We start from the raw sequence: 27249 nt of genomic DNA, 5'->3' as shown, positions 1-27249 counted from the left end.
GCCAGCAACAACATAGCAGCCTGAGTCTGACCTGACTAAAAAGTTGGTCGAACAACAACTTGATCACACATACAAATAGCATATTGTAAACATGTAGTCCAGTGTCACACCACCATCACACAATTTGATGGTGGCGTGTGACAGTGACACTGGACTACCTGTTTACATTACAAATGCCATTTGTTTGTGTGATTAAGTTAATTCACAGTCACACATGACACAAAAATGACCAGTGAATGGTCACTTAATCAGCAGCAATGGCAAATTCTTTCTCATAAAAACGAGCATTTATGCTCTCTCTGCTGTAAGTCTATTTCTCTTCTCATCCACAATGCTGGAAACTGTGCTGAACACTCTCTCTCACTTTCTACACTAGTGCAGGGGGCACTGAGGTATTTTGTGGCAGTGGCAGCAAGACAAGGTAATCTGTATTTGTTGGCAGCGATGGGTTTCTCTGCAATATAGCCAATCAGTTGCATTGCAGGGCTCAAGCTGCTTGCTGCACTGGGATCTAGTTCAAACTCCTCCACAATGTGGTCAAACTCTTGCATAAAGCTGCTCGGTGCTGCTGCTGCTTCCACCTGAGGGACCTTGTCTTGTGGTTCTGTGGCCTGTGATGTTCCAGCTGTGCTGCTCCTCAAGTCTTCCTCTAGTTCCCCTGTCAGTGCATCTTTTGCACGCTTTGCAGATTGTTCACTTGTAAAGTATCTGAAACTGAAATAAAACCTAGGTTAGGCTAAATATGAAACACTTACTAATGTGCAAGCCTATTACCGTGCGTCGTCTCACAAGCCCGTTATTGGTTTTTACATCAAGAGGACAACCTGTGGAACCAGATTGAGAGATAAGTCACCCCGGGACAAAACCTGCATGCATTAACCTTTGCTGCTACCTTGCTCCACAAAACTAAGACCCCCAAATACCCTACCATTCAAGCTACGCTACAAGCGTGGACCCATCTCCTCGGACAGGACTTCTAAGACGAATGTGTCAATCTCGCTACCCCCCTAGCAGTGTATATTATAATCCCAGGTGTCTTGACCCTGCAATGGCGGAGACGAGGCTACCATTTCATAAATACGTCAACCCAGCCAAAATCTGCCCTCGACTCGTTAACAGATTTCCAAATTGCAGCCTATAAGAAAGTTCATAAATCTGTAATTCCCCCTATGCCAAAAAATTTTTCGTAATTCCTTACTGCCAAGACATGTCCTAGCACTAAGGGTATCTCACTCTGCTATAAATATTACAATTATTAACCTCCGTTGCGTAAATCTCCCACTATCCTCAAATGGGAGGGCGAGCTAAATCCGACCTTCTCTGTTCCTCAGTGGATGAGAGCATTCCAGTCTAGCCGCTCGTCTTCGATGTGTGTGGATCACTGGGACAACTCCCAGAAGCTATTTCATAGATATTATATGACGCCTGCAAGGCTTCACGCCATTGATAAAAAATGTTCCCCTCTGCTGGCGGGATTGCCAGGAACCAGGTAATTTGGTGCATGTGTTCTGGAGCTGCCGGTGATCCAACCACTTTGGAGGAAGGTCTTTGATTAAGCATCTCAAATATTGGGAACAACATGTGTACCTTCGCCGGCCTTGGCCTTGCTGGGTTTGGGTCTAGATTCTTATCCACCTGGTCCCCGGAAGGTGAGGGCATATATTATTTGCCACAAGAATTGCGATCGCAGCTAACTGGTGGGCTATAGCCCCCCCCCCCCCCCAAACCTGTCTACCATCAAACATAGAGTAGCTACCCAGTACAAAATGGAAAAGATGCTCGCTTTCAAGAACGGGAAAGAAGTTACTTTGCAAAAACAATGGCAAGTCTGAACTCACCAACCCTCTGATCTGATATGAAGTAACCTCTCTTAAAATGTACCCAGATATGACGTGATGCTTTAGCTTTCTTTCCATCCACATATCCCAGCACTCTGGTGGCAGGACCCTACCCCTTCCCCTCCCCCCTTCTCTCCCTACTTGTTCTTTGTTTTGTACTTCTTTCTTACTACCCCTTCTTCGTATAGATATAACTCAGACCAGGGAAACCCGCACAGGTAGTGGTGACACCTGTGATCTGAGAACCTACCTAGGTGGAAACCGCCCCTCACAGTATGTATCCAATTGGGGTGAGGGTCCAGAAGTCTACGGCAACTGAGCAAGTCCCTGAGCAAGCGTGTTGCATTGATATAGAAGTTTCGTTTCTGTAGAGTTCCACTGAGGTGTACTGTATATAGTTATATCCCTGTTTTTGCTTGAATGTACTAACAGAAAGTTGTAGTGTATCATTACTTGACCTAAAGTTGGAACTTTACGTGTGTTTATGCTACATATCTTATTCCATGTAATGTTATCTTATATTTCTTGAATAAAAATGTTTTTACGGAAAAAAAAAAGCGTCTTGACGACCTTGCTGAAATTCAGACCCTGTAAAACCACCATACATCGCCCCCCCCCCCCCCTCTCTCACTCTAAGGTAATCCAGGAAAAAGTGTATAACGCTAGGCACGAACTGTGCTTACTTTTAGTCGAGAACCACTAGCGTCACCTCCGATCCTTGAAAGCTACCTTGTATAGGTATGGGAATAAAGCAGGTAAACTCCTGGCAAACTAACTTAAAGAGAAAGTAAACAACAGAAATTCTTATTATCGACCCCACCAGTAATGAAAAAATGTACAACCCTAATGACATTGCTGAAACTTTCGGCAACTATTACAGCTCCCTATAAAATCTGCACCCAGACAGTATACAACCAGATCCCAATAAAATCAGTGAGTTCCTGGATAAGCTATTGCTTCCAACACTGAACCCCCAAAACTTGGACTTTTTACATGCCCTGTTCACACTGCTAGAATTAAAGGCCTTAAGTTAACGGTAAAGCCCTGGGACTGGATGGATACTTGGTAGAATACTATACACTCTTTGAAAATCTTTTGACTCCTCAACTAATGACTGTCCTCAACGCAGCCACACAACAGTTGACATTCCCATGGGAGATGCTTTTGGCTACTATAGTCACCTTGCCCAAACCAGGGAAATCCCCAACATTCCTCAAAATTTCAGGCCCATCTCCCTGTTAAACGTTGATGTCAACCTCCATGCCAAAGTGATAGTCAACAGATTGTCTACTACAGGGCTTGACAAATTTGTTTGGAATCTAGGAGCCAGGTTTTTTTTTTTTTTTTTTTTAATATATAAAACAAAGCTTTGTTTTCAATGACGAAAATAACGGATCTTAAATTTAAACATAAAGACGACTAGAACCAAACATCATAGGCATTTAACTTGTGTAGATAATGAATACATTCTGATGTGACACACCAGCTGTTTAATGCAATGTCTTTTTTTTTCACTTGGCTTTTTGTGGCCATGAATATGCCTTGTACTTTTGCAATTAAAAGTACCAATGGTCAACGGCCTTTGCAGGATCAAAATCCTTCACTGATGGTCCATTCATGTTGGTCATCAACAAATCGCCTAAACTTTCTTGCTGCATTAAAGATCTGAACTTATTTTTTACAAAGTTCATTAAGCTGAATCCTCTCTCACAACATGCGGTTGAGACAGGCAACACACTCTATAGACAAGTTTCCCAAAACTGGAAATCTGTCTGTGTTGGAGAGTGCCAAATCCAGAAGTTCACTCAGTTTCTTTCCTTTTTCCAAGGACTTTAAATTCATACCACTCATTGTGGATTGCATGCATGCATTTATCATGCATTTCAGGCAGTGAGAGTTGTTTCTGGAAATGCTGAGCCAATGTTGTAATGTCATCAACACCATAGTCTTGTAGTGCTTTTCCCGATGGCCAGGCAAAGTTATCAAACACTGCAGTGGAACGTTCAATATTCCTTTGAATGAGAAATAGCTCTTCTAGATATTTTACACCACACTGAATCAATTTGTCCTTTTCATGCTGGATCAAAGACGTTGCAGTATTACTGAGTCCATGCAACTGTACATCTTGATGCTGTCCTTTGAGTGATGTTCCAGTTAGAAATCTCTCCTCATACTGTCTCTATCTTTGAGAGATTTTAAAGAAGAAATAGTGTTTTTCACATGCAACTCAATTGTGCTTAAGAAAAGCTCTTCCCTTTGAAATAAAAGGGAGAGGTTCTCAATAATTTCTAGGTAGTCAAGCAGAAAATGGAGAACAAATTTAAAATCAGTTAGTTTTTTTCAACAAACCATGTGCAACTGCAGAAGCAGTGTCTTTTTCTGCAGCAACACTTTCCAGGTGGACTGTCACACATTTCCAATCTTTGACAAGTGCAGAGAGAGCACTAACTTTGCTTGACACCCATCTTATGTTATGCAAGTACTGAAATTTCTGGATTTTTTTCATGAAAACTTTCAGCTACCTGCTTTAGCTGTCGCATTCCCTTGGGTGAATGCTGGTAAAATTGGTATTTTAGTCAAGGTCATAAATGCATTTTCCCTCTTTCTCAGAGCTTAATGCACTTAAATTTAATCTGTGTGCAACACAGTGAATGTCAATGACATGACTGAGATTTTGACGTACTTTCTGTACCAGTCCATTTTCAGCTCCAATCATGCTTGCAGCACCATCTGTACCAATTCCAATCAGCTGGTTTGAAAAAAGCCAGTCTAAAAGACCATGTGTCTTCAGCTCTTTAGTGATTGGTTTCTAAGTACCCATCTGCAGTTGCCATTTCAAGAGGTAGGATTGATAGAAATACTTCCTTGATCCTATTGTTCTTGATGTATCTGACATATAATATTAATTCTTCTACTCCTCCTTTGTCAGTTGATCCATCTAGCATCAAACTAACATATTTTGCCGCCTCTAGCTCGCAGATGAGTTCTTTCTGGATTACAGTTGCAATATGTGAGATGAATTCCTTGCATCTCTTGTCATTTGCATACTCCTCTCTCACAGCAACCCCTAGTTTCCCTGTTAGCTCTAACAAACCTTTTAAAGTCTGTATATGGCTTGTTTGTTTTTTGCAATATAATAGGCCACATTAAATAGAACTTTCATGTGGTTGAACATCCCTTGGTCCATTTTGTGAATGCATACAGCCAATGGCGTAGCTTCTGGAGCCAACAGGGCATGTTTGGCCTTCATACATTTTTCATGCTGGAGTGACTTTCCATGTTTCTTGAAGGTCTCCAGTTTAAATGGTCCTGAAACCCCTTTCACAATCTTGGATGTGTGGTCGGCAATGCCAGGGAAGGAGGCACAACACTCGCATATGGCTATACCTGTGTTATAGTCATATTAAGCCATGTGAGTTTGTTGCACCAATCTTGCTTAAACTTCCTTCTGCCATCATTTTGAGGGTGACTTGTTGAAGGGGACTCCTCTGCTGGTTGTTCTTCTCTTGTGCAGTTTCATTCTGCAATAACATTTTGCACTGCACTTTCTGAACAAGAAGTCTTTGCAAAGAAATTTGTCATTCGCAGTTGCTTGGTATCTTCTGGCGTCACGCCTTTTGCAGCACGTTTCATTTCTTCTGAATTCACAAACAAAGATGTTTTTGTTTGAAATCCCAATAAGTAAAATGGTCTACAAATTATGGTGTGTGTGTATGTATGTATGTATGTATGTGAGTTATTTGCTTTTTATACTAGTAATGGCGGCGATCAGCAACTTAGAGCGGGACTGCAATAGTGTGGCATACAATTTGACAATGCCACTGGGAATGAACTAACTGCCACTGACATCTAAAGTGACACTAATACAGTGACCAGTGATAATGTACACTGTACTAATGACACTGGGTAGGAAGGGGTTAACACCAGGGGCAATCAAAGGGTTAACTATGTCCCTAGTAGCCTGTAAGGGCTCTTTCACACGGGCGATCCGATAAGATCTGCCTGTCAGTTTTTTTTTTTTTTTTTTTGGCGGATCTGATCGGATCCTCCATGCAGCTCTATTGGGCAGCGGATGTCAGTGGAGACACATCTGCTGACACCCGCTGCCATCCGTATCCTATCCTGTCCGTGAAATCCGGACGGATGGAAACCCTATTTTTTCCATCCGTCCAGGGATCGGATCGGATGAGAGCGGACAGGCGGTCCGCTCTCATCCGATCCTCCATAGAGAGCAGCGGGAGCTGTGACACCTCCCTCTCTGCACTGCAAGCGGAGACGGAGCTGTCATCTGCCGGCTCAGCGGGGATCGGCTGATCGATCCCTGCTAAGCAGCACGGATCCGCCTACGGAGGCGGACCGTGTGAAAGAGCTCGAAGTGTTTACTATGTGGTGCTTTAACTAAGGAATGTGACTGTTTGTTTTATTTCCTGTTTTGCAGGACACAAAACCAGCACATCCCCGCTATTTACCAACACAGGTCTCTCTCCTGTCATCCGCTCCACCAATTGACAGGCCGCAGTGATGAATCATTGGCCGGGCCCCCTAATTGGCATGTGCTGGAGCTGGAAGTGCCAGATCGCTGCTTGCCCACAGCAGGGCTAAATGTAAAAAACATGGCTGGTGCCCAGAACTGCATGTACTGGGCGTTGGGTGATATAGTTTGCACAACCCCATGAAAGGAATGGCAGGCACAGCACTTCTAGCCCCCAGCCACAAACCAAACACAGCAGAAGGCATGTGGACCATCCCCAGTAGGTCAGAGGCCCAAGGCAGAAACGCAGCATCACAGCCTGTCCATCACTAGGCCATGTAAAGCCTTGTACACACTATCATATTTTTTTTTTTTTTTCTCGTTCATCCCAACAGGTTTAAGGAAAAAAACTAACAGCGCAGGTCTGAGCCACTGTACTAACAATCTGATGTTAGTACAGCGATCTCCCCTGCTGAGCTATTGTGTTGTGACAGGGGGACAGCCATTGGCTGAGAGTGCTGATTTTATAGCATACTCATCTGACAGAAGCCAGCCCAGCTGCTATACACACGGGTCGAAATGGCAGCCAGTTTTTATTGAGCTGGCCGATGTTGCCCGCCATTTGGCCCATGTGTACGGGTCTTGATGGTGTGATGTGCAGGGGCTCACTAGGGAAAAACAGTGCAGCAAGGTTGGGGGGATAGGAGATCCAGTGACCAAGAGTAACATATGCCACCTTGGGCCCCTTTCACACAGGCGCCTACGCTAAGCAGAATCCGCATGCTCAGTGGGGATCTCGCTGCTGATCCCCGCTGAGCAGGCAGATGACAGGTCCTGTCTGCTCTGCTATGCAGACACAGCCCATTCTCCTCTATGGGGCAATCAGATGGAAACGGACCGTCTGTTCCCATCCGATGCCATTGAATCTGATTTACTGGACGGATGCTAAATAGAACCACCATCCTTCTGTTTTTGGCAGACAGGATCGGATGGCAGCAGCTTGCCACTCCATAGAGACTGAAGGGTCCGATCAGGTCCGCCTGAAAAACTGACAGGCGGACCTGATCAGAAAGCCTGTCTGAAAGGGGCCATCGGCTATGTGGCAGGGCAGGGAGATGATGAAAAATATATATATTTTTTTTTTCCATAAAAGATTCTTTATTGTGAATAAGGGATGATAATGCGAAACAAAAGATCAATACATTGCAAGGAGATTACAAAATGCAATTTTTAAAGTAAGGCCCCTTTCACACGGTCCGCATTCCGTTGCGGACCGTGCTCTGCTCAGCGGGGATCGATCCGCCGATCCCCGCTGAGCCGGCGGATGACAGCTCCGTCTCCGCACTGGGAGGTGTCAGAGCCCCGCTGCTCTTTATGGGGAATCGGATGAGAGCGGATCGCCTGTCTGCTCTCATCCGATCCCCAGGACGGATGGAAAATAGGGTTTCCATCCGTCTGGATTTCACGGACAGGATCGGATGCGGATGGCAGCGGGTGTCAGCGGACATGTCACCGCTGACATCCGCTGCTCCATAGGACTGAATAGGGCATCCGATCAGATCCGCCTAAAAAACTGACAGGCGGATCTGATCGGAACGCCCGTGTGAAAGAACTAACCCTCTTTTGCAGAAGTGCATAAATATGTAGAACACATTATCCTTGGAACTTCAAGGAGAGAGCAGTGTAAAATGGGATTTAAAAATAAAATAAAATAAATAACCACACTCCCCTGCACACTTGCCTTTAATCAAAGGGCGCCAGATGAAGACTGCAAAAACTTCCCTCTCTCCACCTCTTGGGAAGGAGAAAGGCAAGCATTGTGAACAAGCAGTGGAAATTCCTTGCAGCACGGTTAGTTACTGCTTGTTGTAATACTCCCGGCCCCCACAAGAGGCTACCAGTTCCCCATTGGCAGCATCTCCGTGAAGAAGGCCCAAAAGCCGGGGACTACATTTTCGGATGATGCGGTATTTTGAGCGCTCGTGGGGGGGGGGCGCAAAGCGACAGGACATCTGCAGTGCACCCCAGGCGCCAGGTCGCTAATTCTAGTCGCAAATGTGACCTGGCGCCCGGGGATTGTCGAACCCTGGTCTATTATACTGCCCCGCTTGATTCACCACGATCAGGTGGGTTAGTGTCTGGGCGTCAGGCTCCTGACGCTACCAGACCGCATGATTAACTTCATTCACCTATCTAAGATGCAAAAAGGCCTTCTCTGCTTGTTGCGCTGGATGCAGAGAAGGCCTTTGACAGGGTCCACTGGGGCTATATGGCCCAGACACTCCGGAAGTTTGGATTCTAAGGTCCTATATATTCGGCAATACTGGCCCTCTACTCTTCTCCCTCTGCCCATGTACTGTGCCACAGCATAGTTTCCTCCCCACTTCAGAATGACAAATGGCACATGCCAGGGGTGCCCACTTTCACCTCTGATTTTTGACCTTTATGGAGCCCTTGGCAGAGAGAATGAGGTTGGCCTCGGAGGTTTTACGTCCAAAGGGACTCAACATAAAATTGCATAATTTGCTGATGATGTAATCCTTACTATAACTGATCCTCTTCACTCACTCCCAGCAGTACAAAATATCATGCAACAATTCAACGCCATATCGTATTAAAAAATAAACGCATCTAATGCCTCGTACACACATCGATTATTGGCTGGGAATTTTCGGCCAACATCCGATTGGCCGATTTTCGGCTTGTTAGTATGATGCTTCCGACAACCGACTCCGACTTTTCGGCCATAATAAATCTGGTGTGCAGGCTATAAAATTGTTGTTGGCCTTCAACGGCCGATTTCCCGTCAGTCAGTACAGATTTCGGCAGACAAAAATCTGAGCAAGACTGGGCATGCTCAGAGAAGAAAAAACATACGGAAAGTAAACCAGCACATGACATCACTTCTGAAGTAGATTTGTGTTGGCCGAGAAAATTTGTGTGCAGTCTAGGCACATCCCAACCAACAAAACACCACTTTGGACAAAAGTCGGATGATCGGTCGGCCGATAATCGTTGCGTGTGTACGAGGCATTAGTCTCAAATTCTAGGTGTTGGAATAGACAGAGCTATGAAACGTTATCTGGCTCAACGATTTTGGGTTGTATGGGCCTCCGAATCCATCTCCTATTTAGGCATCAAACTTACTCCGGACACATCCAACCTATTTCACACTAATTTTTGTCCCTTCCTATCGGAAATCACATCAGAAACAAATAGATTAAATAAATTCTTTATCTCCTGGTCGGGAAGGTTGGCGGCTACTAAAATGCTGCTACTACCTAAAATTTTGTACTTTTTTTTTTTTCTCTTTGTACAATCCCTTATCTCCAGCTTCGTCTGGGCCGGGAAGACTCTTAGAGTTACCAGTAAAATCTTAATGAAATGTAGGCAAGCTGGGGTTATGGGCCTCCCCATCCTCAAGAACTATTATCTAGCCTCTGTCCTGGACTAGTTGAGACATCGGATTCTGCCTACACCAAGCAAACCATGGTCACACCTAAAACTAGCACAAGTTTCCCCAAATTCCTTGCAAAATCTACTTCTCATATGCCCTAACTTGAAGGATAACACCCTTTTAGGTCACCCAACTATCGGCTATTATGGTATGGAAAGTACTGATATCTCAATCTCACAACCCCTATGAATGCACGAGTGTGGAGATCCCACTGGATTCCTTGAAATACCTAACCCAGGATGTGTCCCTCGGGGAGTGGACATCCAGGGGCATCACTACGGTCTCAGAACTTATCACACCCGAGGGTACAGTGACATTTCCTGTTACCACGAACAGAGGCGTTTACACACCTGCGTATAACACATGCACTGCACTCCATTCAAACTGTCCAGATAAGCCTGTCGATATCTGCATGACGATACTGGAACAAGGTAGACACCAAAGGCATATCCCTATTTTCAAAAACAAGAAAAAACAAGTGCTCTAGGTTAAGGCTGATGGGGATGGTAACTGTATTAAAAGAGAACCTAAAATGCTGCTCTACTAGGGTAATAAGGGACAAGAGCAAACGGAGGACTAATTAAAAGGAATAAAAAAAGTCCAAAAGAAAAGTCCAACAGGTGAAGATCAAGGTACGACTAGTTGCTGCTGTAAGGGCTGCTCCATAAACACAGTGAAGTCGATGCTGTAGAACAATGTAAGCGAAAACAAACAGCGCCTCTAAGTGCAGCATTTATTTGTTGGCATCAAATACATTGTAGCAACTCACATGGTAAAGAGTATAATAGGCTTGGGTACTCTGGTGGTATGTCCAATGTAGGTACGGGGGTCCTGGAGAGTAGAATACTAACAGCCGGTCTGAGGGACGGATCGACACTGTGCAGGGAATTGTCCGTCTTCCGGATATGGCTGAGGACCAAGCTGGAACGCAGCGTTCCAGAGCTTGCGCACGGCTCTCATTGGGCATGCGCGCTCTTTTGTTAAGTGTAGAATAACAGGAGAGTCTAAGGGCAAGCCATATATGGAGGGGGAGGTGGAAACAAGTGGGAGGTGCAGCGAACAAGCCTACATAGAACTATAGACAGCAGAGAAAGCAACATTACGTATATATAGATCAAGTGCTGGATACTTTTAGCCACATTAGAAAAAAACATAACACTAAAAAATAGCAATGCATATATATATATATATATATATATATATATATATATATATATATATATATATATATATATATATATATATATATATATATATATATATATATATATATATATATATATATATATATATATATATATATAAAATACACAGTAAAAAACAGTATAATAGTATCTAAAGAATATACAGATCTAAGAAAAGAGGGGGAATGGGATTAGTATAAATCAAAGTTCAATGTATCAGTAAACACCATATAATAAAAGGATGTATAATGATGTACCCACATTTAAAAATTGTGTGTATATATAGGATATAGACAGAACTATATATAATTAATAGATAATGCATATACTTATGTATCCCCGTCACTTCCGGTGGAAAAAGTGCGGGATCAGAGGCAGCGTGTGAGGAGACAGCGTGGGAGAGGATCAGAGGAAGCTGTGAACGCGGGATCAGAGGCTGAGGCTGCGTGTGTGAGAAGGCAGCGTGTGTGAGGGAGTGAGAGCTGTGCAGTGAGTGCGGTAGTACAGTAACCCCCCCCCCCCCCTACTCAGAGTGAGTGGAAAAACCGGACCCCCGTGACAGAGAGAGAGAGAGCTGAGAGCTCCCAAACCCCTCCCCCCCCCCTCACACACCGAGACAGAGAGAGCTCACCCCCCCCCCCACTAGCTAGCTGGCTGACAAGACCCAGGAAGTGACAGAGGAGGGAGCAGAAGACTGACTGAGGAAGGAAGGAGTGGGACATCGCTGACAAGCACTGTAAGTATCGGCTTACAGGTACACAGGGACACACACATGGTTAAGTTAAGACTGTGGTGTAAGTTAAGACTGTCAGTGACAGTCTCTTTTTTTTTTTTCCCAAAGACTGTGATTTGATTGTGACTTAAGACTGTGACTGAGGGTGTAACGTAGTACTTGAGAGTTAGTGAGTATTGTGTAGCTGAGTATCAGTGGGTGCTGTGCGAGTGCCTGTACTCTGCGACTGAGGTTATCTGCGACTGACGTGCTCTGAGACTGTGTGCGACTGACATGATCTGCGACTGACGTGCTCTGCGACTGAAGTGCTCTGACTGACTGTGCTCTGCGACCGTGAGTGTCAGTAAGTATTGGTGAGTAAACAGAGTACCAGAGGGTGAGAAAGCAGAGTTAGGAAGCTAGGAAACGGCCACACAGGACATATTTAAATTACTGAATCCCCATTAGATTAGTAGGTACAATACCCGGCGGGTGTGGAGATGCGACTCGGTGTACATCTTGTGGTATGTATACTAGGGATGCACCGAAATATCGGCCGAAAATGAGCCGATCTCATTTCGGCCGATAATGGGTTAACATTGCTGAAAATAAATATGGCCGCCGTGGGGAAGGAGGAGGGCGCAGGGCAGGTTTTAAAAGTCCCGCCTCTGGCCGGCCGTCCGTCCGCCTCTTCATTACGTCCCTACTACGATCTGTGCATTATGAATGGACATACCAGGCGGGGGGGCGGGGTGAGCGGCCGCTATAGAGAGAACAAATGTGATCCATCCCTGTCAGTTCAGCACGACTATATGTGAATGAGAACAGAACTGACCTGGCACCGGGCGGGGGGAGCGGCCGCTATTAGCTGTAACTATGTGAGAGCTTCACTTCCCTGACAGGCATGCATCTCCGTTGTCAGGGAAGTGAAGCTCTCACATAGTTACAGCTAATAGCGGCCGGTCCGCCCCCCCCCCGCCCGGTGTCAGGTCAGTTCTGTTCTCATTCACACCTAGTCGTGCTGAGCTGACAGTGAAGGATCACATTTGTTCTCTCTATAGCGGCCGCTCGCCCCGCCCCCCCCCCCCCCCGCCTGGTATGTCCATTCATAATGCACAGATCATAGTAGGGACGTCATTGAGAGGCGGTGCCGCCGGCCAGAGGCGGGACTTTTGAATGAAGGACACCCGAGGAGGGGGACGCTGAGGCAGTGGGGATGGGGGGGGGGAGCTGAGGCAGCTTACCAATGGCATTTGTATTATGATGCATGAGGGGGTTAATGTATTGTCACTGCAGGTCACTCATCTATTAGTGATCGACCAGTGGCAGGTAATTAACCCTTTTGTGCTGCATTAGTGCAACCAGTATCAGTGTTAATTAACACTGGTTGCACTGATACTGGTTGCACTAATGCAGCACAAAGGGGTTAATTATCTGCCACTGGTCGATCACTAATAGATGAGTGACCAGCAGTGACAATACATTAACCCCCTCATGCTTCATAGTACAAATACCATTGGTAATTTAACCACTTGCCAACCCATCACAGTACATATACTGTGACAGGGTGGCAGCGACAGGTGTACGTCACTACCTGTTTTTGGTGTATGCCCCTCTTCTATCCATTTTAATTTTTTTTTTTTTTTTTGGCAAAGTCATTTTCGGTTTCGGTTTTCGGCCAAGGGCATCCTGCATTTTCGGTTTCGGCCCCAAATTTTCATTTCGGTGCATCCCTAATGTATACGTTCCTCGATCATGAGATTGAGGGCGAATACAAATGCACAAAGTGTAAGCAAGTTGTTTCCCTGGAAGCTCGGGTCTTGAATCTAGGGAAGCAGCTGGCAACACTAAGACGTATGTCCATACTGAAGGAGAGCTGGGATCGTACCCGCAAGGTGCAAGCTGGGGCCTGCACAGAGGTGGGCAGATTGACGGAGGTGCAGGCATCGGAGCAGAGTAGATGGGTGACAGGAAGGGTAGAGGGGAAAAAGGCAAGGAGGCCAATCCTGGGCTGGAGCACCCCAATAAATTTGCCCCGTTGCGTGATGTTGGGGAAACCAGTCAGGGACCAGCATTGCTGGAACAGAGCGACGCCCCTAGCTGCCAGGGGAAGAGCTCCTCCAGTGAGGCCGGGAGAAAGGGAAAGGAAAGACAGGTGCTGGTGGTAGGGGACTCAATTATTAGACAGACAGTGTAATCTGCCACAAAGACCGTGAGCGCCAAACAGTCTGTTGTTTACCGGGCGCTCGGGTTCGGCACATCGTGGATCGGGTGGACAGATTACTGGGTGGGGCTGGGGAAGACCCAGCTGTCATGGTACACGTGGGTACCAATGACCTAGGCAGATTAAGATTGAGAGTCCTAAACGATTTCAGGGACTTAGGCGCTAAGTTGAGGACTAAGACCTCCAATGTAGTTTTTTCAGAAATACTACCTGTACCTCGAGCCACACCAGAGAGGCAGCGGGAGATTAGGGAAGTTAACAAGTGGCTGAGGAGCTGGTGTAGTAAGGAGGGTTTTGGGTTCCTGGAGAACTGGGCCGACTTCTCAGTCGGCCTCCAGCTCTATGGTAGGGACGGATTGCACCTAAATGGGGGAGGTGCAGCCGTACTGGGTGAGAAGATGGCCGAAAAGTTAGAGGGGCTTTTAAACTAGGTGATGGGGGGGGGGGGGGGGGGAGGGTACAGATGTAGAATTAGTCAGTGGAAAGCAAGATTCAGAGGGCACAAATGGGGACACTAGCGATAGGGTGTTCAGAGCTCCTAAACCCAGGGTGGGTATGGGGAAAAAAATCACAAGAGCAGCCTAAAAACATCAAACGAGGATCTAGGCAACCGGTCAAAATTACGAGCTTTGTATACCAATGCCAGAAGCCTGGCCAACAAGATGGGAGAGCTGGAGCTACTGATGTTTGAGGAGGACTTAGATTTTGTGGGGATAACTGAGACTTGGTTTGACAGCTCTCATGACTGGATGGCGACCATTCAGGGGTATTCCCTTTATCGCAGGGATAGAGAAGGTAAAAAAGGGGGAGGGGTATGTCTGTACGTTAAGAACAGTGTACAGGTAAATAGGAGGGATGATATTAATAATGGAGCTATAGATGAGGCAGAATCCCTATGGGTTGAACTTAAAAGGGAAGGCACTATGGGGAAGGTAATATTGGGCGTATGCTATAGGCCCCCCAACCAGAGGGAGGAAGGGGAGGTGGTCCTCCTTTTACAGATAGGATTGGCAGCAAGGAGGGGTAATGTCATTATAATGGGGGACTTTTAATTATCCAGATATAGACTGGGCAGAAGGGACCACGCATTCAGCCAAGGCTCGGCAGTTCCTAAATGTTCTGCAGGACAATTTTATGGGTCAGATGGTGAACGCACCGACAAGAAACAATGCAGTACTTGACCTACTGATTACCAACAATACAGACCTGATCAAGCATATAGAAATATGGGGCAACTTAGGAGACAGTGACCATAGGTCAATTAGTTTCAGTATTAATCATAGTAATAGAAAACACAAGGGTTATATAAGAACACTGAATTTCAAAAGAGCCAATTTCCCCAAACTGCGCTCTCTGCTAGAAAATATCAAATGGGATAGAATAGGGCTGGGCGATTTTTGCCTAAAAAAAAAAAAAAAAATCTTCGATTTTTAAAGAAAAATTTGAGTTTCGATTCGATTTTCGATTTTTTTTTTTCCAATGCACTTAAATGACTTCAGACATCAGATATAGTGTCAAAAGTGCAACTTTTTTGCTATTTTAACTCCTCAAGAGTTAAAATGCGTAGAATCCCAAAACAATAGACTACCAGACATTAGACCACCGAAACCAATGCTAAGGAAAAAGAGGAGGGACCTTGCCTGTCACATGGCCCCATAGAACACAGTTGAAAATGAGGCATATATGCTTTGCATTTTTTTTAAATAGGTTTGTAGCGCTACCCCCTTGAGGGCTACTAGTTTTAAAAAAAAAGGTTCACCTTGTGGCTGCAGCCAGGCGGGTGGCATTCCAGCCCGGCAGCCAAGCAACCAGCATTTGTAACAGTCAACAGCAGTCAGAAAACAGTCAATGTAATTGTTGTTTTTTATTTTTATTGGGGGATTTAAACTTTGATGGGATATGGGAAACGTCCAAGTTGCCAATAATCCATTAACTTTATACATTGAGGACCCTGTCTCTTTAGGTAATCCTTAGACTACCCAAGAGAAACCTCTCCTCTTATGTGGCGCTGTCTCTTTAACAGTAAATCGTCACATACACTGCATCAACTGTATTTCCACTCCTCTTCTCACCACAGTCTCTAAATACAGAATCTCACAGTCCTCCTAAAGCAAGGGGTGTAATCCCTCCTGGGATCTCTGGAAACTAGCTGGGCCCTGTGCCTGGCTGCTTCTTTCCCTTTGTCTGCCTATAGAGCTTTAAACGTACAGATGCCCCACTACCTCTGATCCTTGTTTCTAAGGGGAATGGTTGCTCACAGTACAGCTCACTGGGGTGCTTGCGCTTCACTAACTTTAGGAATGCCAGCAACCAGTACTGACTGTGGCGAAGGAACACACACCTCAACCACACAGCCAGCCAGAGGCAGCACCCCCCTCCACCTGGGGGCCCCCTCCTGGCTCAGCACTCCATCTTTCCACATGACTCCCCAGCAAATGGCAGCCCCAGCAGTATTTCTCTTGTAAACAATATATATCCCGCGGCGCCACCTACTAGCCACCGAACTCCCCACCGTCGCGCCTGGATGTGACGTCAGCTGCGGGGCGGGAGGTGTGTCTGTCCAGGCCGGGGGTGCGGCGCGCTGTGATAGGTAAAGTCTCCCCGGCCTGGATGTGACGTCCGCTGCCGGGAGAGGAAGCGGGCGGTGCGTCTGTACCCCCGGCCTGGACAGACGCACCGCCCGCCCCGCAGCTGACGTCGCATCCAGGCGCGGCGGTGCAGAGTTCGGCTGCAAGGGAGAAAAAGTATTATACAAAAAAACTCTGAGTTTCCCAAAAATAAAAAGGTTTCTAACTAAAAAATCGATAAATCGATTTATCGCCCAGCCCTAGGATAGAACTCTGGCATCAAATAACACGGAGGAAAAATGGGAGTGCTTCAGGAGCATACTAAACAAAGGGATTGGCTAGTGCATTCCAAAGGGAAACAAATTTAAAAGAGCAAAACTAAACCCTGGGTGGCTAAACTCCAACATAAAAATACATATTAATACTAAAGAAAAGGCCTTCAAAAAATACAAGACTGAGGGGTCATTGGCAGCATACAAGCATTACAAAGAGTGTAATAAGAAATGTAAAGATGAAATCAAGGCGGCTTAAATAGAACACGAGAGACATATAGCGGAAGAGAGTAAAAAGAACCCCAAAAAATTATTTAAGTATATAAACGGTAAGAAAGCGAGGCCAGAACACATTGGCCCCATAAAAGACGACAAAGGTAATATGGCCACAGTGGACAGAGAAAAGGCGGAAGTGTTAAATAATTTCTTCTCTTCAGTCTTCACAGAAGAATCAGGGGGTTACACTAACCCAACTGGTAAGGCTAATCTAAATAATACACCTCAGGAAGTACCGCCATGGCTAACAGAGGATAGACTTAGAACTAAACTAGAGAAACTTAACATAAATAAATCACCGGGACCGGATGGCTTGCACCCGAGGGTTCTTAAAGAGCTCAGCCAGGAGATTGCCAGACCATTATTCTTGATCTTTAAGGATAGTCTACAAGACGGGTATGGTGCCAGCTGATTGGAAAAAAGCCAATGTGGTACCAATATTTAAAAAAGGGCCGAGATATATCCCAGGTAACTATAGGCCGGTCAGCCTAACATCAGTAGTCTGCAAGATTTTTGAGGGGATGTTAAGGGACCACATACAAGACTTTAGTAATGAAAATGGTATTATTAGTAGTAATCAGCATGGATTCATGAAAAATCGTTCTTGCCAAACCAATCTATTAACCTTCTACGATGAAGTGAGCTGCCACCTAGATAAAGGTAAGCCTGTGGATGTGGTGTATCTGGACTTTGCAAAGGCCTTTGACACCGTTCCCCACAAACACTTACTGTTCAAACTGAGGAAGGTAGGTATGGACCATAAGGTGAGTACCTGGATAGAGAACTGGCTCCAGGGGAGAGTCCAGAGGGTGGTGATAAATGGGGAGTACTCCGATTGGGCGGGTGTGGAAAGTGGGGTCCCCCAAGGTTCTGTCCTGGGGCCAATCCTGTTTAACTTATTCATAAATGATCTAGAGGAGGGGATATCGAGTACAATCTCAGTATTTGCGGACGATACTAAACTAAGCATGCCAATATCTTCTATGCAGGATGTGGAAACCTTACAAGAGGATCTGAACAAAATAATGGGGTGGGCAACTACATGGCAGATGAGGTTTAATGTTGAAAAATGTAAAATAATGCACCTGGGCGTCAGTAATGCAAAAGCAAGCTACTCTCTGGGGGGGAAACTTCTGGGTGAGTCTAGGATGGAAAAGGACCTGGGGGTACTGGTAGACAACAGGCTTGGCAGTGGCATGCAATGCCAAGCCGCTGCAAGCAAAGCGAACCGAATACTGGGATGTATAAAAAAGGGGATTCACTCCAGAAATAAAGATATTATTCTCCCTCTCTACAAGACTCTGGTCCGGCCACATCTGGAGTATGCTGTCCAGTTCTGGGCCCCGGTCCTCAGGAAGGCTGTGCTGGAACTGGAGAGAGTCCAGAGAAGGGCAACAAAAATAATTAGGGGAATGGAGGACATCAGCTATGAGGAAAGACTACAAGCACTGAACTTATTCTCTCTGGAGAAGAGACAATTGAGGGGGGATATGATAACAATGTACAAATACTGTACTGGCGACCCTAGCATAAAGAACAAACTTTTCAGAGAAAGGGAATACAATAAGACACGTGGCCACTCGCTGAAACTTGAGGAAAAACGGTTTAAGCTAAAAATACGTAAGGGGTTCTTTACTGTCAGAGCAGTGGGGATGTGGAATTCTCTTCCACAAGCATATCAGCAGGGAGCATTGATAGTTTCAAAAAACTATTAGATAGGTACCTTAAAGACCTCCAACATACAGGGGTATACAATGTATGGTTAACAGCAAACACACACACACACATCATAGGTTGAACTGGATGGACTGATGTCTTTTTTCAACCTCACAAACTATGTAACTATGTGGGTAAAAATGGAAATATTAAATTAAATTTATACACACACACACACACACACACACACACACACACACACAATAAAGGTATAAAGAAAAGAGAAGGGGACTAATGTGATGTAAATAATCCACATAAAATATATGTATAAATAGGTGTATTACATATAGAGGCAAATAGTGAGTTTGTCTCTATTGTAAGAGAAGACTTTGTCAGCAGATAAAACAAAGTCTAGAGGATGGTGCTGATCTCAAACTCCTCGTTTAAGCCGAAGGGGTTAAGGGTATCGATGGTGTAGATCCAGAAGGTCTCACACTGGCATAATCTAGAGAAATGTTGTGCTTCAGAGTAATGAGGTGGTATAGACTCAATTACCCAAACGCGTAGGCCTTCGGTGGAGTTATGGTGGGCCTCCAGGAAATGCCTTGGGACACTCAAGTAAGTCTGTGCCTTCTTCTATAAACCGGCGATGTTTCCTGAACCTTTGTCTAAGAGGGCAAATGGTGCGGCCTACGTATAGAAGTTGGCACGGGCAAGTAAGGCAATAGACTACATCAGGCCTCGACAAATCCCGGGCGCCAGGTCGCATTTGCGACTAGAATTAGCGACCTGGCGCCTGGGGTGCCCTGCTTGAGCTGTCCTGTCCCTTTTGCGCCCCCCACCTCCTCTTCGAGTTCACGGACTTCCACGCCGTCCAGAAATTTAGTCCCCGGCTTTTCGGCCTTCTTCTGTGAGATGAGAAGCTAGGGGAACTGGCGCCCTCTTGTGGTGGCCGGGAGTAATGCATGTTCTCAATGCCTTTTCTTCTCCTTCCAAAGAGGAGAAGAGAGGGAAGTTTTTTAAGGCTTCATCTCTCTGTCCAGTTACCTTTGCTTAAAGGTAAGTGGACAGGGAGTGTGGTTATTATTATTAATTTATTTTTTAAATGTAAAAAAAATAATAATTTTTTCTTTTTTTTTTAATTATTAAAAAAAAAAAAAAAATGTTTTCTTTTTTTTTCTTCAATTCTTATTAAAAAATATATATATCTTTTTTTTTTTTTTTTCCTCATCGCCGTGCCACAGCCAAAGGCCCCTTTCACACGGGCTGTCTGATCAGGTCCGCCTGTCAGTTTTTCAGGCAGACCTGATCGGACCGTTCAGTCTCCTCTATGGAGCGGTAATCTGCCGCCATCTGACCCTGCCCGCCAAAAACAGACGGATGGTGGTTCTATTTTCTATCCATCCCGTGGATCCGATCAGATGGCATCGGATGGAAAGAGACAGACAGTCTGTTTCCATCCAATTGCGCTATATAGGAGAGTGGGGTTCTAGTCGTATTTATGTGTAAATTTAGTATCAGTTTTATTAAATAAAGCTTGGTTGTTAGTTTAAAAAAAAAAAAAACTGGCTCCTAACTTTTTTAGCTGGCTCCTAGATTTCAGGCAAATTTGTCAAGCCCTGGACTACATAGTCTGTGGAACAATTGAAGAAATGTTCCAATGGATAGGTTTTGCCATTGTGTGTAAATCGTTTCTGGCCATAATTAATGTACATGTCTTACACAATTTTTTCCGACATGGATACATACCTTACAAAGGAATGAGGCAAATTTGTCAAGCCCTGAGATACATATATATATATGCATTGCTATTTTTTATGTTATGGTGTGGCTAAAAGTATCCAGCACTTGATCTATATATCTGTAATGTTGCTTTCTCTGCTGTCTATAGTTCTATGTAGGCTTGTTCGCTGCCCCTCCCACTTGTTTCTGCCTCCCCCTCCATATATATGGCTTGCCCTTAGACTCTCCTGTTATTCTACTCTTGACAAAAGAGCGCTCATGCCCAATGAGAGCCGTGTGCGAGCTCTGAAACGCGTCGTGTCATCCACTGCCACCGGTGACGTCACGCAGCGTATGCTGAGTTCCAGCTTGGTCCTTGGTGCTCATTCATACCCGGAAGACGGACGATTCCCTGCAGTGTCGATCCATCCCTCAAACCGGCTGTTGGTATTCTACTCTCCAGGATAAATGTAAAATTAAATGGAAAAAGATGCTAAATGGTAATAAATACTTATGAATTCTTCATCAATCTCCAAACAATAAATAACAAAATGCTCATGTGCAAAATGGAGCATCAAGAATTATTAATAAAGTGCTAAGAGTGATCTGAAAGGTGATCAGGAAATTGCTAAATCGATTGCAACTCAGTGAAAATCCTCTGCGGAGTGAAACAAGGCGGTAAAAAAATCAGCGCAGATACTCTAAAATAGGTGAACCATATGTAAAAATAGATAATAAAAGATGCTAAATAGTGTTGGATACTATAAAATCTTCATCACCATATATGTATAAATAATAAAGATGCTGGATAGTAATAAAAATAAATACTATAAAATTATCATTCATCTTCAAACCGTAAATGATAAAGTGCTCCTGTGCAAGAATTAAGTATCCCAAAGAAATAATGTGCTTAAGTGATCTAGAAGGTGATCAAAGTTTAGCTGAATAAATGGAGTGAATATCCTGTGCGAGAGTGAGCAACTGTAAGGGAATCTGTTGCATATAAAACTGATCTGAAGATCAACAAAAAAAAATTGTAAAAATGAAAAAGTGCCCTGTGAAGAGTAAACCACTGTAGCTCTTCAAATAAGGCAAAATAAAACGATAAATACTGACAAAAGTGATGGTCATACCAAGAAATAAACCGTGCTAGAAAAGTGGGAAATAAAAGAAAAAAGTGTAAAGTGCCCTATGAAGGGCGAACCACTAACGACTCTTCAATTAGCACAAAAATAAGGCAATAAAAATGTGATGGTGAACAATATAATAAGGTGACAAAAGCACTGTGATTAATCTACAAAAAATTTGTAGTAATCCAGAATGAGTTCAAATCAATAGAATCAGTGCTGGTAGATGATGAAATGAAGTTCATATAAGGTGAAGTGATCAGATGCTTCCGGTGACTCCCAGTGCGAACTTTGGTGAGCTAAAGTTCCAAAAATAGGTGTAATGGCCGCTCACCTCCATTAACACTCATAAGAGCTATTTGAATGTGTTTGATTGTCTGCATAATTTGCCTTAAATAAGCTTTACAGCAGTCGCCCCCATCTGAAGCCACCTTAGATGACCTGGATATTGCACCCACATCTCTGAGGATAATACCTGAGGAGATATCCCCCAAGGTCTGCAGGTTGACGTGTGATACCTGAAACGCTCTTATGAGCGTTAATGGAGGTGAGCGGTCATTACACCTATTTCTCTTACGTCCTCCGACAGTCGCCGCCGCCTCTAAGTCATCACTGTTGGGTATTGACTTCCGCTCCGCAGGAGTAGCTAGGCATAAAGACTTAGTCAAAAGAACAAAGGCATTTGCATATACACACCCATGGGGGCTTTCCCATCTGGTCAATACCCCCCTGCAGTGACCACTCCCAACTCAGTTTCTTTCTGCCTAGCGTCAGGAGTAGTTAGGATTCCCTGTGCTGGGGCTACAGTCTCAGCCTAACTAATCTTTTATTTTATTTTCTTTGAAAATGTCAGTTTTTTCTTACTTTACTAGCTGTTTATTTTGTCAGCTTTTAGTTTTAGTCGGTTCTTCGGAAGAAGATGGATCATGTGGTGCTGGGATTCAGACTGACCGCCCTGGTTCTCCAGGGCAGAGGGTCAGATGGACCCCCAGCCCGCCATCGTGCGTTCAGCCATGGTTCGTCCTGGCACTATGAACGACCCATCCCTGCTCGCAGCAGGGATGCAGCCGTGAGGTTACTACCTCACAGGACACATCTGCGATGCTGCAGTGTCATGTCCCTGGCTAACGGCACTTCCTGTCAGATGAGGACAGCGGCTTTCCGTTCTGAGAGGCTCCCCACGCCAGCTGGTACAGGTAAGCACTTCTGTGTGGGGCCCCTGTCTGGGGTGGCAGTCCTGTGTTGCTGTGTATCCCCCATGTCTGTGCCTGTGTGACTCCCTGATGCGTTCCCTGCAGGGATCGCTTGTGCATGCGCTGCGGTGCTGTATGTTTTTGGGGGTCCCCTTCCCTGTGCCACTTTGGTGCTTGTTGGGGGTGCAGACTGTGTGTGTGGCGACAGCAGCGGGGTAAAACCGCGCGGTCCGCCATTTTGGGTATGGGCAGGCATGTTTGGCTTCACTATGGGCAATACTACATGCTGTTTTGGCGCCATCCACCGCCATTTTACGGTAGCAGGACGATTGTTCCGACCGCATGTTCAGCGGCCATTTTGCCGGAGCCTTCCATTCAGTCCTATGGGGCAGCCATTTTCTCTGAGTCATGCAGCTTATAGTTCAGCCTACTCTGACAGCACTTCTTTTTCCTCTGAAGCAGGACATCGGTGGTAACACCTCTGGGGGGCTCTGCAGATTATCTCTCTCAATTACCTTCTGTATTGTCATTTCTGGCTCGGTTCTTCTTCTCCTGTTTGGGGCTCTTTGTCGCTGTAGCGGTGGGCTGCGCACTCTGCAGCGGTCTTAAAGGGGCAGTACCGAATTTATTGCACAGTTTTTTCATCTTGAGCAATGGCTTCTCAGGACAGCAAATTCCCCCCAGCTCTGGTGGGGGACCCCAGTTTTCCTGTGGCCCCTCTGAGACCTGATTTGGCCGCTGTAGTGGCGATCATGGTGTCCAATATGGAAATGCAGATGGCTGAACGTGCTGCTAGAAAGAGGCCTAGATTGTCTCTCTTCTGATTCAGAATGTGATGTGGCTTCTGCAACGAGCGAGCGTGCCCTTTTCAATGTCTCGCTCATTCTTAGACCCGCTGGGGTCTGAGGGGGAGACAGAGGTGGAGGGGGTTGATACCTCCTCCCCGGGGTCGCCTGAAGAGCGAGCGACCATGGATGAATTGATAGTTTCTGTAAAGGAAACACTACATTTGGAGGATGAGCCCAGTCCTCCGGGCATTGTGTCCTCCTTTGGGACACACAGGACCCGCAAGTTGGCGCAGGTTTTTCCCTGCCCCACTGCGTTTCATTACACTGTTAATGAAATGTGGTGCACATTAAAACGTCCATTCCTGGTGCCTAGTCGGTTCAAATTGCTTTATCCCTTTGCACCGGCTACGGAATCACCTTGGTGTGTGCCTCCACTGGTAGATCACACTGTGGCCGTGTTAAACAAGGCTACCTTGGTTCCTTCTGAGGATACCCCGGTTTTTCGGGATCCCACTGACCGGCAGTTGGAGTCTCTAGCCCGCCATTCCTATATGGTGGCGGGCTCGTTGCTCAGACCCGTTTTTGTGTCCGTTTTGGTGGCTCAGGCGGTGGCTGATTGAACTAAGGTGCATAGGAGCAACCTCGTGCCTGATGCTGTTCCGCCTGCCCGGCTGGATATGGTGGATCAAATCCACCAAGGAATCGTGTATCTGTGTGATGCGGCCTTGAATGAGGCTCCTTTAGTAGCACGTGTCTCTAGTGTCTCGGTACTTAACCGGCGACAGATATGGCTGAAGAGCTCGTCGGCTGACCAGTCCTCGCGGAAAACAGTTGCTGATTTTCCCTATGCTGGTTCTCGCCTTTTTGGCGAGGCGTTGGATACCCTGGTGAAAGGCGTTACAGGGGGCAAGAGCACCTTGCTGCCCCAGAACCCGAAGAACAAGTCCTTTCGTGGCAAGCGGGGTTCTGCGTCTCGATCCACTTGGGGTCCTTTTGTGCTTTTCGGAACCAATCCAAGGGCAAGCCCTTCAAGGCTCAGGGCAGCCAGAAGGAGCCCTGGGCAGGCAAGCAGAAGTCAGGCAATGCCGGCTCAGCGGGTCAGTCCGACTCTGCCTGAAGGGGTGCCATCACCCGTTTCAGGGGTGGGGGGACGTTTGCGTGGTTTCCTCCAACCTTGGCGGCTCCGGATTTCGGACAGGTGGGTTTAGGAAATCATTCGATCAGGGTACAAGATCTAATTCCTTTCCCAGCCAGCGGACAGATTCCTTCCCTCAAATCTTCACTTGCCTCCTGGGTGTCTGCAGGACCTGCATGAAGCGGTGTAGGACCTTCTTGCTCAGGGGGTGATTGTCCCGGTGCCTCATCGGGACAGGTTTCGGGGATTTTATTCAAATCTGTTCACGTTGCCCAGGAAGGGGGGCAAAGTGCGTCCTATTCTGGACCTGAAAGCGCTGAACCGCTTTGTGCGTGTTCGGAAATTCCGTATGGAGTCTCTCCACTTGGTGGTGGCCTCCCTGAGTCCAGGGGAATTTCTGGCCTCGATAGATCTGGCAGATGCGACCCTTCGGTTTGCTTGGACCATCAACGTTCAGAAATCAACGTTGTCTCTATCGGTTCATCTTCCCTATCTGGGAATAATTCTGTACCCTGCTTAGGCAAAGGTGTTCTTACCGGAGGACAAGCTCCGGATCTTGCAGGACAGGATCAGGTCCCTCAGGGACAATCTGTCCTTGTCACTCAGGACCTGTATGCGGGGCCTGGGGTTAATGGTTTCGGCCTTCGAGGCGATACCCTTTGTTTAGTTTCACACGCGGGCTCTCCAGGTGGAGATCCTGGCCAGGTGGGACAGACTTCCTCAGTCCCTGGATCTGAGTGTCTCATTGAGTCGTCAGACCAGATTGGTTCTTCTGTGGTGGCTCCAGTCCCCAACGGTGTCGGAAGGCAAGTCCTTCTGTCCGTTGTTGTGGACTGTGATTACCACGGATACCAGCCTGACGGGCTGGGGTGGAATCCTGGGCAACCTGTCTGCCCAGGGCACTTGGTCGGAGGAGGAGTCCTCCCTCCCGATTAAATATGCTGGAATTGCGAGCGATAAAACTGTCTCTTCCAGTGGTCGGATCGACTTCTGGAGGGAAAGGGGGTGGAAAGCGAGAGAGAGAGAGAGGGGGGGAAAGCGAGAGGGGAAGAGGGAGGGAGGGAGGGAAAAAGAAAGAAAGAGGTCGAGAGAGAGAGGGGAAAAAAAACTAGATAAACAACATTTACAATGAGGGAGATCACCTCAAGCAGCAGTTTGCCTCTGCTCGGTCCTGCTCTGAGGTATTCTGCTGACAGTTCCTCAGCTGCACACTGCAGATGAAGGGAGGAGGTGGGGGACATTCCATACATTCCAGACATATACGCGCGGAGAACGAGGAAGATCCTCCTCTGCTTCCTGTGTCCTCTCCTCAGCCTCACTTTCGTTCTCTGGACGTCACTGGTTGCGGAGAACGAGGAAGATCCTCCTCTGCTCTGCTTCCTGTGTCCTCTCCTCGGCCTTACTTTCATTCTCTGGACGTCACTGGTTGCTAGACGCCAGTCGGCTTGCCATTCTAGCAACCAGTCCAGCGCACAGTAAAGCTGCTGCTGCGGCATCCTGGGGGATCAGATCAGGGAAACTGTCACCCTGCGTGGGGCCCCCAGACAAATTGCCAGCGTGTCCATGCAGAAAGACGGCCCTACCAGGCCCCCCCTGACCCCGGGCCATCGAGCAATGCCCGACTGGTAAGTCCGCCCCTGACTGGCAGCCTTGGTGTTCATATGCTAAACCCAGTAAAACCAGCTAATTTCTGGAGAATTCCTCTCGGTTCACTATTGTGTTTCTTGAACCAAAATGTTCCATGTTCTAAATGAGAAACTTGTTTTTAACTTGTGCATACACATTACCTGTTCTACAACTTTATAGGATGTACTCACTCTGGTAATTGCATGATACTCTTCAACGACCTTATTCTGTTATTATGATTAGTTACATTGTTGTCTTCTGTTTGTCATGCGTGATCTTGTTTAAGTTCACAAATGTGTTACTGTACTTTCTTGAAAACCCAATAAAAATATAAAAAAAAAAAAAAAAAAAAAAGATTCCTCTTCAATGAGGCAGAAAGGAGCCCCAAGCTCGATGCATCACTGGCTAAAGTCTCTAAAAAGTCAGATTTGTCCTTCGAAAACATGGGTCTACTTAACCACTTAAGCCCTGTAGGATTTTCCTGCTCAAAGGCAAGGGCCTATTTTGCGATTTGGCACTGCGTGACTTTAATGAACAATTGCACGGTCGTGCGAGCTTTCTTTTGGTGGTATTTGATCACCTGTGTTAGTTAGTTAGTTAGTTTTTTTTTTTTTTTTTTTTTTTTTTTGTGCGCTATAAACAAAAAAAGAGCGTCAATTTTGAAAAAAATAACAATATTTTTTTATATGAAATTTCCCCAAAAAAATTAAAAAATCTAAATTTTTTTTAACATTTTAGGCCAATTTGTTTTCTGCTACATATTTTTGGTAAATCCACGCTTTTTTTTTGGGGGGACTGCGACATTGCGGCGGACAGATCGGACCCCTAACTAACATGTTTGACACTTTTGGGGGTACCAGTGACATTACTACAGTAATCAGTGCTATACAAATGCACTGTTTATTAAAAATTGGTAAAAAAGGCGCTGGTAACCCTGGATGTTAATGAGTTAAGTGCTAGTCTCTCAATCAATTTTGATAAATATATTGTCAATCTGTCAA

At 45.8% G+C, this 27249-nt stretch overlaps 1 protein-coding gene and 1 pseudogene across 2 annotated transcripts in view; one reads left to right on the top strand and one right to left on the bottom strand.

Moving 5' to 3' along the window:
- RETREG3 (reticulophagy regulator family member 3) overlaps window positions 1-27249 on the top strand; it is a 497032-nt gene that overhangs the window by 13663 nt on the left and 456120 nt on the right. The gene's annotated exons all lie outside the window — the stretch shown is intronic.
- LOC309566892 (zinc finger protein 862-like) lies at window positions 273-5471 on the bottom strand (annotated as a pseudogene). Its single transcript has 2 exons — window positions 3305-5471; window positions 273-708 (listed from the first exon to the last, which is right to left on the bottom strand). The product of its transcript is annotated as a zinc finger protein 862-like (transcript).

The sequence above is a fragment of the Pelophylax lessonae genome (assembly GCF_965119305.1).
Source record: "Pelophylax lessonae genome assembly, chromosome: 11".
Taxonomy (NCBI): Eukaryota; Metazoa; Chordata; class Amphibia; order Anura; family Ranidae; genus Pelophylax; species Pelophylax lessonae.
Note: the sequence above shows the minus strand (reverse complement) of the source record. Positions and strands in the feature narration are given on the sequence as shown.